Raw genomic sequence first — 12,284 nt, forward strand, 5'->3', positions numbered from 1 at the left:
GTCCATCCAGGGTGCTCAGGATTCCCGAGGGCCATTGTGACCCCGTCGTTCTCTCTGTCTGGAACGAACGTCCCTTCCTGCGCTGCATCGATATATTGCTGAATCTTCTTGACTATTATTCTCAAAAGCTTGTTTGTCCAAACGCACCTCCCAGATACAGGGTCCAAGGTTCCGCCAGCCCCGAAGAACCAAGTCCGGCAACGGTCTGTCCAGTTCATTGTCTGTGGTTCGATCCCTTCTTCAAGCAGATCATTCTTAGCCTTGCCCACTTAGGTCGGGCTTTGAGGTAGCCACCTGACCCCGTGCGATGGTGAAGCTTCTTCTTCGCAGCATTCTTCTTGTTTGTCGCTGACATCTTCTTACTCTTTTCCGATGTCTTGTGGGCCACAAATGCTTGCCAGTGATCTCTGATCTTCTCATACCGGCCGATGAATTCTGGTGTCTCTTCTTTCTCGACAAACGTTTTCAGCTCATTCTTCCACCTCCTGAATAGGTCTGCCATCTTCTTAAGAGCATGAGACTTGATTAATTGCTCTTTAACTGGCTTCTCCGGATCCTCCTCTGGCGGTAGGGTGAAATTTGCCTTCAGCTCAGTCCAAAGATCATCTTTCTGCATATCATTGACATAAGACACCTCAGGGTCTTCCTTCTTAGGCTTATACCATTGGTGGATGCTGATCGGGATCTTGTCCCTAACTAGAACCCCGCACTGAGCAGCAAATGCATCCTTTGTCCGGATGGGTTCAATCGGTTGGCCGTCGCGCGCGACTGTTGTGATCTCAAACCTTTCATCCGAGCGCAACTTTCTCTTCGGGCCTCGTCTCTTTACCGCAGTTGTGCTCGATCCGGAGGGCTAGAAAAAAGAAGAAAGACGAGTGCTAATTAATATGTGTACATACCAAAACAATGAATGCATCAATTAGCTAGTCAGCACAGGCTTAACTAATATATTTACCTGGCCGGACTCTGTTCGGTCACCAGAGCCGTCACCACGGGCTCCTTCTTGCACCAGCATTGGGTCACCGGAGCCATCATAATCATGTCTTTCCTCCTCCACTCTTCGATCACCGTAGCCTGCTTCTTCACCCTGTTCTTCCAGACCATCATTGTCGTTAAGATACGACAAGATATCACCTCCGGCTAAGATTATGTCCCCCAACACCTCTTCTGCTTGCTCGTCTCGTCCGTGCTCCATTGTTTCTGCAAATATTACAACATGGCAATTATTACACAAACATGACAGCAGGTGGATATATTAATGCAAACGTAGACCTAGCTTATTCCGGGTTTGGGGTGGCCTCGGCAACGCTTCAAGGGTAGGGGCGCGGCGGGAGGGGGTAGGAGACCGACATTGTTTTTTTCTAGGGTTTGGGTGTCCTCGAGAATTTTGGTCGAGCGAGAGGGCCGGGGGGTGCTCCCGCGGTATAAGTTATCACGGTCGAGAGGGGGTATAAATATCGACCGTCCATCATGTCGAAGTTATCTGGGAGGGAGTTATATATATCGACAATGACGACATACATACATGGGAAAATAATGTTATCGGGGAGGGGGTATATCGACCCCCCCCAGGTGTTGAAGTTATCGGGAGGGGGTTATATCGACAACGACGACATACGTACATGGGAAAATAATATTATCGGGGAGGGGGTATATCGACCCCCCCTCGTGTTGAAGTTATCGGGAGAGGGGTATATCGACGACGACAGACCCGATAAAACATAAGAAAACGAAGAAGGAATAAAAAGAGGAGAAGATCGAAGAAAAAAAGAAGAAGAAAAAAAGAGAAGAAGAAAGGTATAGAGGAGAGAAGAAGAAAAAATAGAATTTTTTCTATTTTTTCTTCTTCTCTTCTATTCCTTTCTTCTTCTCCTCTTCTTTTTCTTCTTTTTTCCTCTTCTTATTTATTTCTCCTCTTCTTCCTCTCCTCTTCTTCTCCTTTCTTCCTCTTCTTATTTTCCTTTTTCCTCTCATTCATAAAAAATGTTCAAATAGAAAATTTCGAAAAAAGTAAAGGTTTTGCCTAATGCATTGTTCATATGAATATACAAACATTTGCATATTCTACAATAATTAATATCACCAAAAAAATCTATGAACAGAAAAAAATCCTAACTTTTCTAAAAATCTATCTTTTGCATATATACATGAACATATATATACACAGAGAACATATATACATACATATACTCATACATGAACATATCATCATATATATGAAAAAATAAGCATATATATGAAAAAAAAAACAAGCATATATATGAAAAAGGGCGCCGGCTGGACCAAGGTGAGGAGAACCGCGGGGTCGGCGGTGAGGATGGCTATGGGCCAGTGGGCGCGCGCTCGGGGTAGGGGCGACGGCGGCGAAGGGCGGGGCAGGGCGACGACGACGGGGACGAGTCGGGGCGGCGCGCGTCGGGGCAGGGGCGCGGCTGACGGCGAGGGCGCGGGCAACGGCGACGGCGACGATGGGCACGGGCGACGGCGGGGGCGGCGGGCGGCGTCGGGGCAGCCTGGCGGCGTCGGGGCGGCGGGCGGCGTCGGCGTCGTCGGGGCAAACTGCAGATGAACTCTGAAAAATTTCCTAAGTGTTTGCTTATATAGAAAAGCCGTTAGTCCCGGTTCGTGGCACCAACCGGCACTAAAGGTAGGCGTTAGTCCCGGTTGGTGCCACCAACCAGGACCAAAGCCCTCTTTTCAGCAGCGCAATGGGCGGGAAGCGCCCCCCTTTAGTCCCGGTTGGTGCCCTCTTTTCAGCAGCGCAATGCGCGGGAAGCGGCGGCCTTTGGTCCCGGTTGGTGGCACCAACCGGGACTAAAGGGGGGCATTGGTCCCGGTTGGGGCCACGAACCGGTACCAATGCACCCCTTTAGTCCCGGTTGGTGGCACCAACCGGGACCAAAGGCCTCTTGCTACCCGCGTCGCGGCCAAAAGTTTAGTCCCACCTCGCTAGTTGAGAGGGGCTCGGAGTGGTTTATAAGCCCCGCTGCGGCTGCTCTAGCCCTTCTGGGCCTGTATTTGCAAACCCGAGGGTTGGAGGGCCCAGCGGACAGCGCCCCAACAATTTATGTTACTGTTTTTAGTTTTTTTGTTTTCTTTTTTGCTTTATTTATTTTGTTTTGTTTCTACTTAAGTCAAAAAAACATATTTATTTTATTTTGTTTTGTTTCTAATTACTTATTTCTTTTACTTTATGATAATTCTTTTTGCTATTAAAGTTTCTCTCAAAAAAAGTTCTTTATGAAAATTCTTGTTGCTGTATTTAGTTTTTTTGTTTTCTTTTTTGCTTTATTTATTTTGTTTTGTTTCTACTTACAACAAAAAACTTATTTATTTTATTTTATTTTGTTTCTAATTACTTATTTATTTTACTTTATGATAATTCTTTTTGCTATTAAAGTTTCTATCAAAAAAAGTTCTTTATGAAAATTATTTTTGCTGTATTTATTTTTTTGTTTTCTTTTTTGCTTTATTTATTTTGTTTTGTTTCTACTTACAACAAAAAACTTATTTACTTTATTTTATTTTGTTTCTAATTACTTATTTATTTTACTTTATGATAATTCTTTTTGCTATTAAAGTTTCTATCAAAAAAAGTTCTTTATGAAAATTCTTTTTGCTTTTAATGATTTTGAACAGAAAATACTTCGATAATTTTAGTTGCATCAATTTTATATGATTTTAGTTTCAATAATAATAGAGGTTTCTTATAATGTTTCGAACAGAAAATACTTTGTTAATTTTAGTTTCATAAATTTTATTAAAGTTTATTTTATTTTGTCGGAACACAAGAAGTCCGGAGTTGTAATAAGTTATTAAAAATAAAAAAGAGGCGCAATGCTCGTTGATTTGCTTCAAGCCTTTCGGAATAGGGTAGACTGCACTGCACATAGCTCCATGCAGTCTACCTTATTCCTCAAGGCTTGAAGCTAAGCAACGTGAGCATTGCGCCTCTTCTTCATCGTCTCTGCACTCAGGGCTTATAAACCGCTCCTAGTGCCTCTCAGCTAGCAAGGTGGGACTAAAAAACTGCTTAGTAAGAAACTCTAGTACCGTTTCGTGCCACGAACCGGTACTAAAGGTGCTCGTGGGGCCACAGCCTCATTAGTATCTGTTCGTGGCACCAACAGGGACCAAAGGGTGGAATTGGTCCCGGTTCGTGCCACCAACCGAGACCAATGATGGCCTTGCACAGCAGCGTGGTGGTGAGTTTAGTCCCACCTCGCTAGCTGAGAGAGAGCCGCACCTGTTTATAAGGTGCGGTGCGCCTGAGCAGTCGAGCTCCTCTCTAAAGCAGGCTTACGGGCCTAACCTCTCTGTACATGCATGTGGGCCTACTGGGCCTTCTGTGGGCCTGAATCCTGGCCCATGGATGGGTTTCTAATCGTATTCAGGCTGTGGTGGCCCAGTAGGTGGCATAATTTTTAATTTTTGGCCTGTTATTTTTCATGCATTTACTAATTATTCTGAGCTATAAGACCCTAAAATTGAAAAGCATTTCCAATGAACTCTGAAAAGGTTGAAAGTTGGCATGGTATCATCATTTCATCCACATAGCATGTGCAAGAAAGTTGAGAGGGTTACGGCAAAAACTAGATGCACTTCTTGTACAAAACGGACAATGGTATCATACTCGTTTGTTACAAAGTTGGCATGGTATCATCATAATAGTTGCGGGAGAAAGTCTTCACTTTTTCTTCGCTTGTGCCATTTGCTTATTGCACCGTAACCATGGATAATCTTCATCATTTATTAGGATGCTTGGGTCAGCCTTGACTTTGAAGGGAGGAATTTCATGAAACTTTTCATAATCTTCAGACATGTCTGTCTTGCCCTCCACTCCCACAATGTCCCTTTTTCCTGAAAGAACTATGTGGCGCTTTGGCTCATCGTATGATGTATTCGCTTCCTTATCTTTTCTTTTCCTCGGTCTGGTAGACATGTCCTTCACATAGATAACCTGTGCCACATCATTGGCTAGGACGAACGGTTCGTCAGTGTACCCATGATTTTTCAGATCCACTGTTGTCATTCCGTACTATGGGTCTACCTGTACCCCGCCTCCTGACAGATTGACCCATTTGCACTTACACAACGGGACCTTAAAATCATGTCCGTAGTCAAGTTCCCATATGTCCATTATGTAACCATAATATGTGTCCTTTCCCCTCTCGGTTGCTGCATCAAAGCGGACACCGCTGTTTTGGTTGGTGCTCTTTTGATCTTGGGCAATCGTGTAAAATGTATTCCCATTTATCTCGTATCCTTTGTAAGTCAATACAGTCGAAGATGGTCCCCTGGACAACGAGTACAACTCATCACAAAGAGTGGTGTAACCTCTGAGACGTGTTTCCAACCAACTGCTGAAAGTCCTGATGTGTTCACATGTAATCCAGTCGTCACACTGCTCCGGGTGTTTGGAGCGCAGACTGTTCTTGTGTTCATCGACATACGGGGTCACCAAGGTAGAGTTCTGTAGAACTGTGTAGTGTGCTTGAGACCAAGAATATCCGTCCCTGCATATTATTGAGTCCCCTCCAAGCGTGCCTTTTCCAGTCAGTCTCCCCTCATACCGCGATTTAGGGAGACCTATCTTCTTAAGGCCAGGAATGAAGTCAACACAAAACCCAATGACATCCTCTGTTTGATGGCCCATGGAGATGCTTCCTTCTGGCCTAGCGCAGTTATGGACATATTTCTTTAGGACTCCCATGAACCTCTCAAAGGGGAACATATTGTGTAGAAATACGGGCCCCAGAATGACAATCTCGTCGACTAGATGAACTAGGACGTGCGTCATGATATTGAAGAAGGATGGTGGGAACACCAGCTCGAAACTGACAAGACATTGCGCCACATCACTCCTTAGCCTTGGTATGATTTCTGGATCGATCACCTTCTGAGAGATTGCATTGAGGAATGCACATAGCTTCACAATGGCTAATCGGACGTTTTCCGGTAGAAGCCCCCTCAATGCAACCGGAAGCAGTTGCGTCATAATCACGTGGCAGTCATGAGACTTTAGGTTCTGGAACTTTTTCTCTGGCATATTTATTATTCCCTTTATATTCGACGAGAAGCCAGTCGGGACCTTCATACTGAGCAGGCATTCAAAGAATATTTCTTTCTCTTCTTTCGTAAGAGCGTAGCTGGCACGTCCTTCATACTGCTTCGGAGGCATGCCGTATTTTTGTGCAAACGTTGCAGGTCCTCCCGTGCCTCGGGTGTATCTTTTGTCTTCCCATACACGCCCAAGAAACCTAGCAGGTTCATGCAAAGGTTCTTCGTCACGTGCATCACGTCGATTGAAGAGCGGACCTCTAGCTCTTTCCAGTAGGGTAGGTCCCAAAATATAGATTTCTTCTTCCACATGGGTGCGTGTCCCTCAGCGTCATTCAGAACAGCTAGTCCGCTGGGACCCTTTCCAAAGATTACGTGTAAATCATTGACCATAGCAAGTACGTGATCACCGGTACGCATGGCGGGCTTCTTCCGGTGATCTGCCTCACCTTTGAAATGCTTGCCTTTCTTTCGACATTGATGGTTGGTCGGAAGAAATCGACGATGGCCCAGGTACACATTCTTCCTGCATTTGTCCAGGTATATACTTTCAGTGTCATCTAAACAGTGCGTGCATGCGTGGTATCCCTTGTTTGTCTGTCCTGAAAGGTTACTGAGAGCGGGCCAATCGTTGATGGTTACAAACAGCAACGTGTGCAAGTAAAATTCCTCTTGTTTGTGCTCATCCCACGTACGTACACCGTTTCCATTCCACGGCTGTAAAAGTTCTTCAACTAATGGCCTTAGGTACACATCAATGTCGTTGCCGGGTTGCTTAGGGCCTTGGATGAGAACTGGCATCATAATGAACTTCCGCTTCATGCACATCCAAGGAGGAAGTTTATACATACATAGAGTCATGAGCCAAGTGCTGTGATTGCTGCTCTGCTCCCCGAAAGGATTAATGCCATCCGCGCTTAAACCAAACCATACGTTCCTTGGGTCAGCTGCAAACTCAGCCCAGTACTTTCTCTCGATTTTTCTCCACTACGACCTGTCAGCGGGTGCTCTCAACTTCCCGTCTTTCTTACGGTCCTCACTGTGCCATCGCATCAACTTGGCATGCTCTTCGTTTCTGAACAGACGTTTCAACCGTGGTATTATAGGAGCATACCACATCACCTTCGCAGGAACCCTCTTCCTGGGGGGCTCGCCGTCAACATCACCAGGGTCATCTCGTCTGATCTTATACTGCAATGCACCGCATACCGGGCATGCGTTCAGATCCTTGTACGCACCGCGGTAGAGGATGCAGTCATTAGGGCATGCATGTATCTTCTACACCTCCAATCCTAGAGGGCATACGACCTTCTTTGCTGCGTATGTACTGTCGGGCAATTCGTTATCCTTTGGAAGCTTCTTCTTCAATATTTTCAATAGCTTCTCAAATCCTTTGTCAGGCACAGCATTCTCTGCCTTCCACTGCAGCAATTCCAGTACGGTACCGAGCTTTGTGTTGCCATCTTCGCAATTGGGGTACAACCCTTTTTTGTGATCCTCTAACATGCGATCGAACTTCAGCTTCTCCTTTTGACTTTCGCATTGCGTCCTTGCATCGACAATGACCCGGCGGAGATCATCATCATCGGGCACTGCTTCCTCTTGATCTTCAGCAGCTTCCCCCCTTGCAGCATCATTGGGCACATCGTCTGGTTCCTCTTGATCTTCAGTAGCTTCCCCCATTGCAGCATCACCGTATTCAGGGGGCACATAGTTGTCATCATCCTCTTCTTCTTCGCCGTCTTCCATCATAACCCCTATTTCTCTGTGCCTCGTCCAAACATTATAGTGTGGCATGAAACCCTTGTAAAGCAGGTGGGTGTGAAGGATTTTCCGGTCAGAGTAAGACTTCGTATTCCCACATATAGGGCATGGACAACACATAAAACCATTCTTCTTGTTTGCCTCAGCCACTTCGAGAAAATCATGCACGCCCTTAATGTACTCGGAGGTGTGTCTGTCACCGTACATCCATTGCCGGTTCATCTGCGTGCATTATATATAATTAAGTGTGTCAAAAACCATTACAGAACATCATGAATAGATAATTAAGTGACCAAATTAATAGAAGTTCATCATCACATTAAAACCAAAGTACATACATAGTTCTCATCTAACAACATATATATAGCTCTCCAGAGCATCTAATTAATTAAACCATACATTGAAACTATGTGAAACATTTCAATGCGAAAACAAATGCGATCATAATCGCAACCTAGGTAACAATTGATCCAACGGCATAATGATACCAAGCCTCGGTATGAATGGCATATTTTCTAATCTTTCTAATCTTCAAGCGCATTGCATCCATCTTGATCTTGTGATCATCGACGACATCCGCAACATGCAACTCCAATATCATCTTCTCCTCATCAATTTTTTTTATTTTTTCCTTCAAGTAATTGTTTCCTTCTTCAACTAAATTTAACCTCTCGACAATAGGGTCGGTTAGAATTTCCGGTTCAACCACCTCCTAGATAAATAAAATATATGTCACGTTGGTCGATATATTTGTCATAAACAATAAATGAACCAAATAGTTATAAAAAGATAATATATACCACATACGAATCATAGACAGGACGAGGGCCGACGGGGGCGGATACCAAAACCATCGCACTATGTAATAAGAAGGAATAATAAAAGTAACAAAATTAGACAAGTAACTATCTAAAGTAAGAATTTTTTCCTTTCAGAAAGAAGATAAGAACAAGAGGCTCACCACGGTGGTGCTGGCGACGAGATCGGCGCGGGCGATCGACGGCGGTGAAGACGGGGACGGGACGTGACGGACCGCTAAACCTAGACAAATCTCGGGGAAAATGGAGCTCGGAGGTCGAGTTTCGAGAGGAGAAAGATTAACTAGTGTGGCTCAGACATTTCATCGAACACCTCATGTGCATAGGAGGTGAGCTAGAGCACCCAAATGCCCTCCCCTCGCCGGCCAGAAAAACCAGAGCACTGTGGAGTGCTCTGCTGTGGCGATGGGGTATATATAGGGAACTCTTTGGTCCCGGTTCGTGGCACCAACCGGGACTAAAGGCCTTTGGTCCCGGTTGGTGCCACAAACTGGGACCAATGCCCCCTTTAGTCCCGGTTGGTGGCACCAACCGGGACCAAAGGCCTTGTGCTGCCCCGCATCAAAAGTTTAGTCCCACCTCGCTAGTTGAGAGAGCTCGAGAGTGGTTTATAAGCGCTGCTGCGCCCACCCTCTCGAACTCCTCTCAACTGCAGGCTTTCGGGCCTAACCGTTCTCTTTGCCTGTGGGGCCTACTAGGCCTTCTGCGGGCCTGAATCCTGGCCCATGGATGGGTTTCTAGTCGTATCCACGCCGTGGTGGCCCAGTAGGTGGCATAATTTTTTTTCTCTGTTTTTTTTTCTCTTTTGCTTTATTTGTTTTGTTTTGTTTCTACTTACAACAAAAAACTTATTTATTTTATTTCTAATTACTTATGTATTTTACTTTAATTATTTTATTTTTACTTATTTTACTGCTGCTATTTTTATTTGTTTTACTGCTGCTATTTTTACTTAATTTATTAAGGTTTATTTATTTTAGTTACTATAGTTTATTTTATTTTATTTTATTAAGGTTTATTTATTTTATTAAGGTTTATTTATTTTATAAATATAAAAAAATGAACATAGATGCGCTTATAGAGGAAATTCAACCTAAATTTATAATAAATTTCTATGAAATTTACTGTGAATTTAGGTCAAATTCCTTGTATAAGGGCATCTATTTTCACTTTAAGAGGAGCTCAACAAGGCAGAGAGGGACGGGCTTATAAACTGGTGTGAGCGCCCTTCGGTTGGCGAGGTGGGACTAAACACTGGCCGCAACTAGGACCAGCCCTTTAGTCCCGGTTTGTGGTAGGAACCGGGACTAAAGGGTGGTGGGCCAGGAGCGTGGCCCATTGGTCCCGGTTTGTCCCACCAACCGGGACCAAAGGGTCCGGACGAACCGGCACCAATGCCCCCACGAGGCCCGGCAGGCCCCTGGCCGCACGAACCGGCACCAATGCTCACATTAGTCCCGGTTCGTGACTGAACCGGGACTAATGTGAATATTGCCCTGTGACCAAAGCCTAGTTTTCTACTAGTGTTGGTGGCGTGCGTGGTACGCACATTAGGCAACCCCAACCAGTCGAGCCTCCGCGTTTCGAGTCGAAATATCTGGCGGCCAGAATTCCAGCCCTAGGAAATTCCCCTCATGTCCCCGGTCCATAATGACTACCGATGAACAACGGAGGGATGCTTTAGTAACTAGACAACGTTACCTACCATGCCGAGCACGGTTCAATTCCCTCGGTCGCCGCTCGCCAAGGTCACCCGTCAACTGCATTGCCGAGTACTACTACTACTACACCAGGATGAGCACAGAATTGAGCCTGTTTGTTCGTGCCTAGTACTTGAGTTAATATATCAGGCAATGTATTCGTATGGAGGGATTATCCTTTTGCTCTACATATATAACTTGTCTGAAGTCTAACTAAGCAAAATGTTTGACCAAATCGTTTCTTTAGAAATACAACAGGACAGATGTATGGCTTGAAAATTTATTGGATGATGCTGGTTATGATATTGTTTCGAATCCTGGATCTTAAATTTAAGAAAATCCAAGAGTGACGATAAATTGTTGAAACTGAGCATGGTCACGTGATATGGCACAAATATTACTTCGTAATTTTTTCTTCAATTTGAGACAAGCTGCTTATGACAAGTTGCACAAATGAAGAGCCAAGGTATTTTGGAACAAAGACCTGTCACATTAAGGTGAACGCTTTCACTATTGAAACCGTGGGCGTTTACGTGCTGCCACGAGTCCCGCTTCTCATCGGCAGGTGCCGTCCGAGCAAGTGTGTGAGTCGACGGGAGGCATGAGAGCAGACCGCTGCGCCGGCTGGCAGGGAGGCGTGCGAGCAGACCGCTGTGCTGGCTCATCGGGAGGCGAGCCCTTTGACCAGGCTCCGCCACCGACCTTCGTCCCAACTGCTCCCACTTTTAATGTTGCCAGCGCTGCAGTTTAAAATCAGCCCCGCACTACCCAGTATCGCTACAATCTTCTCTCTTCCTCTCCGATTCTCCTGTCGTCTACCTCCAACCAGCCTGACCTAAACGTACGCCATGCCGCATCACGATGGTCTGCCCTTAGTCTTCCAGTTTCCTGAGGAAGACACCAGCTGGAGTCTCAACAACATAAGGTGCTTTGGAACGAGCTTGAACTGGCCTTGTGGGAAGACGCCATGCCTGTCCCCGCTCCCGTTCCGGCTACCGTCGTCCCGACTGCGCCAGCGCCCATCCCCGTGGCATTGATGGGCTGGAAGCCGCACATTGTTGCCGAGCTTGATGTCACGGGGTTCCACGAGGTCCCCGCCGACTTTCACGCGCCCGTGCACCTGCCAGCGCATGCGACTGCGCGTGCACTGACGCGCACGCCCGTGCCGGTGCCCGTGCACCTGCCAGCGCATGCGCCTGCGCGTGCACTGACGTGTGCGCCCGTGCCGGTGCCCGTGCACACGAATGTCTCCGCCGCACCGTTGAGAGCGCATGTCCCGCGCGGGTGCCAGTGCCCCCCTCGGTGGCATGGATGGCCGCCGTCGACCACTTCCTTGCACCAACGCCAGTCGCCTCCTCCCGCCAGTTGACTCGCTTCTGTTTATTTTAGATCGATCATCGTATAATTTAAAGTCGGAGTCAGACTGAACGAAATCTATGGTTTGATCGATTGAATGTTCTGCTAGAGCCGTATCAAATTAAATATAAAATGTCATCAAGCCACATGTATTCCTTGTCATCCAACAACCTAGACTGCTTCAATGTTGAGCGCTCAACACGTTTAGCGTGCAGTTAATTTCATGCCAAAAATAGTGCTAATCACATAATAACACACAAATAATATCCTACTTAATATCCGCATGCACTTAATATACTTCCAAATTAACGTGCATTGCACGTACACACTGACTAGTGCTGCTAGCACGTGAAACTAGTGCCGTAACTTGTGAACTCGTCCTGATATGGTCAACGGCAACATCGCCCGCGAGTTCTTCGTGTTTGCCCATGCGTCTAAACGCAGAAGGGGAGGAGAGAGAGCACACATGGAACCCACCAGTAAGTGAAGGCGAATAGTACTAAAAATAATATTACATGTTATCAATTAAATAGGTTGTGGTAATATAGAAACATTATGTGAACAAAGGGAGGTACAACAAACATTG

Source organism: Aegilops tauschii, chromosome 6 (genome assembly GCF_002575655.3).
Source record: "Aegilops tauschii subsp. strangulata cultivar AL8/78 chromosome 6, Aet v6.0, whole genome shotgun sequence".
NCBI classification, from domain to species: Eukaryota; Viridiplantae; Streptophyta; class Magnoliopsida; order Poales; family Poaceae; genus Aegilops; species Aegilops tauschii.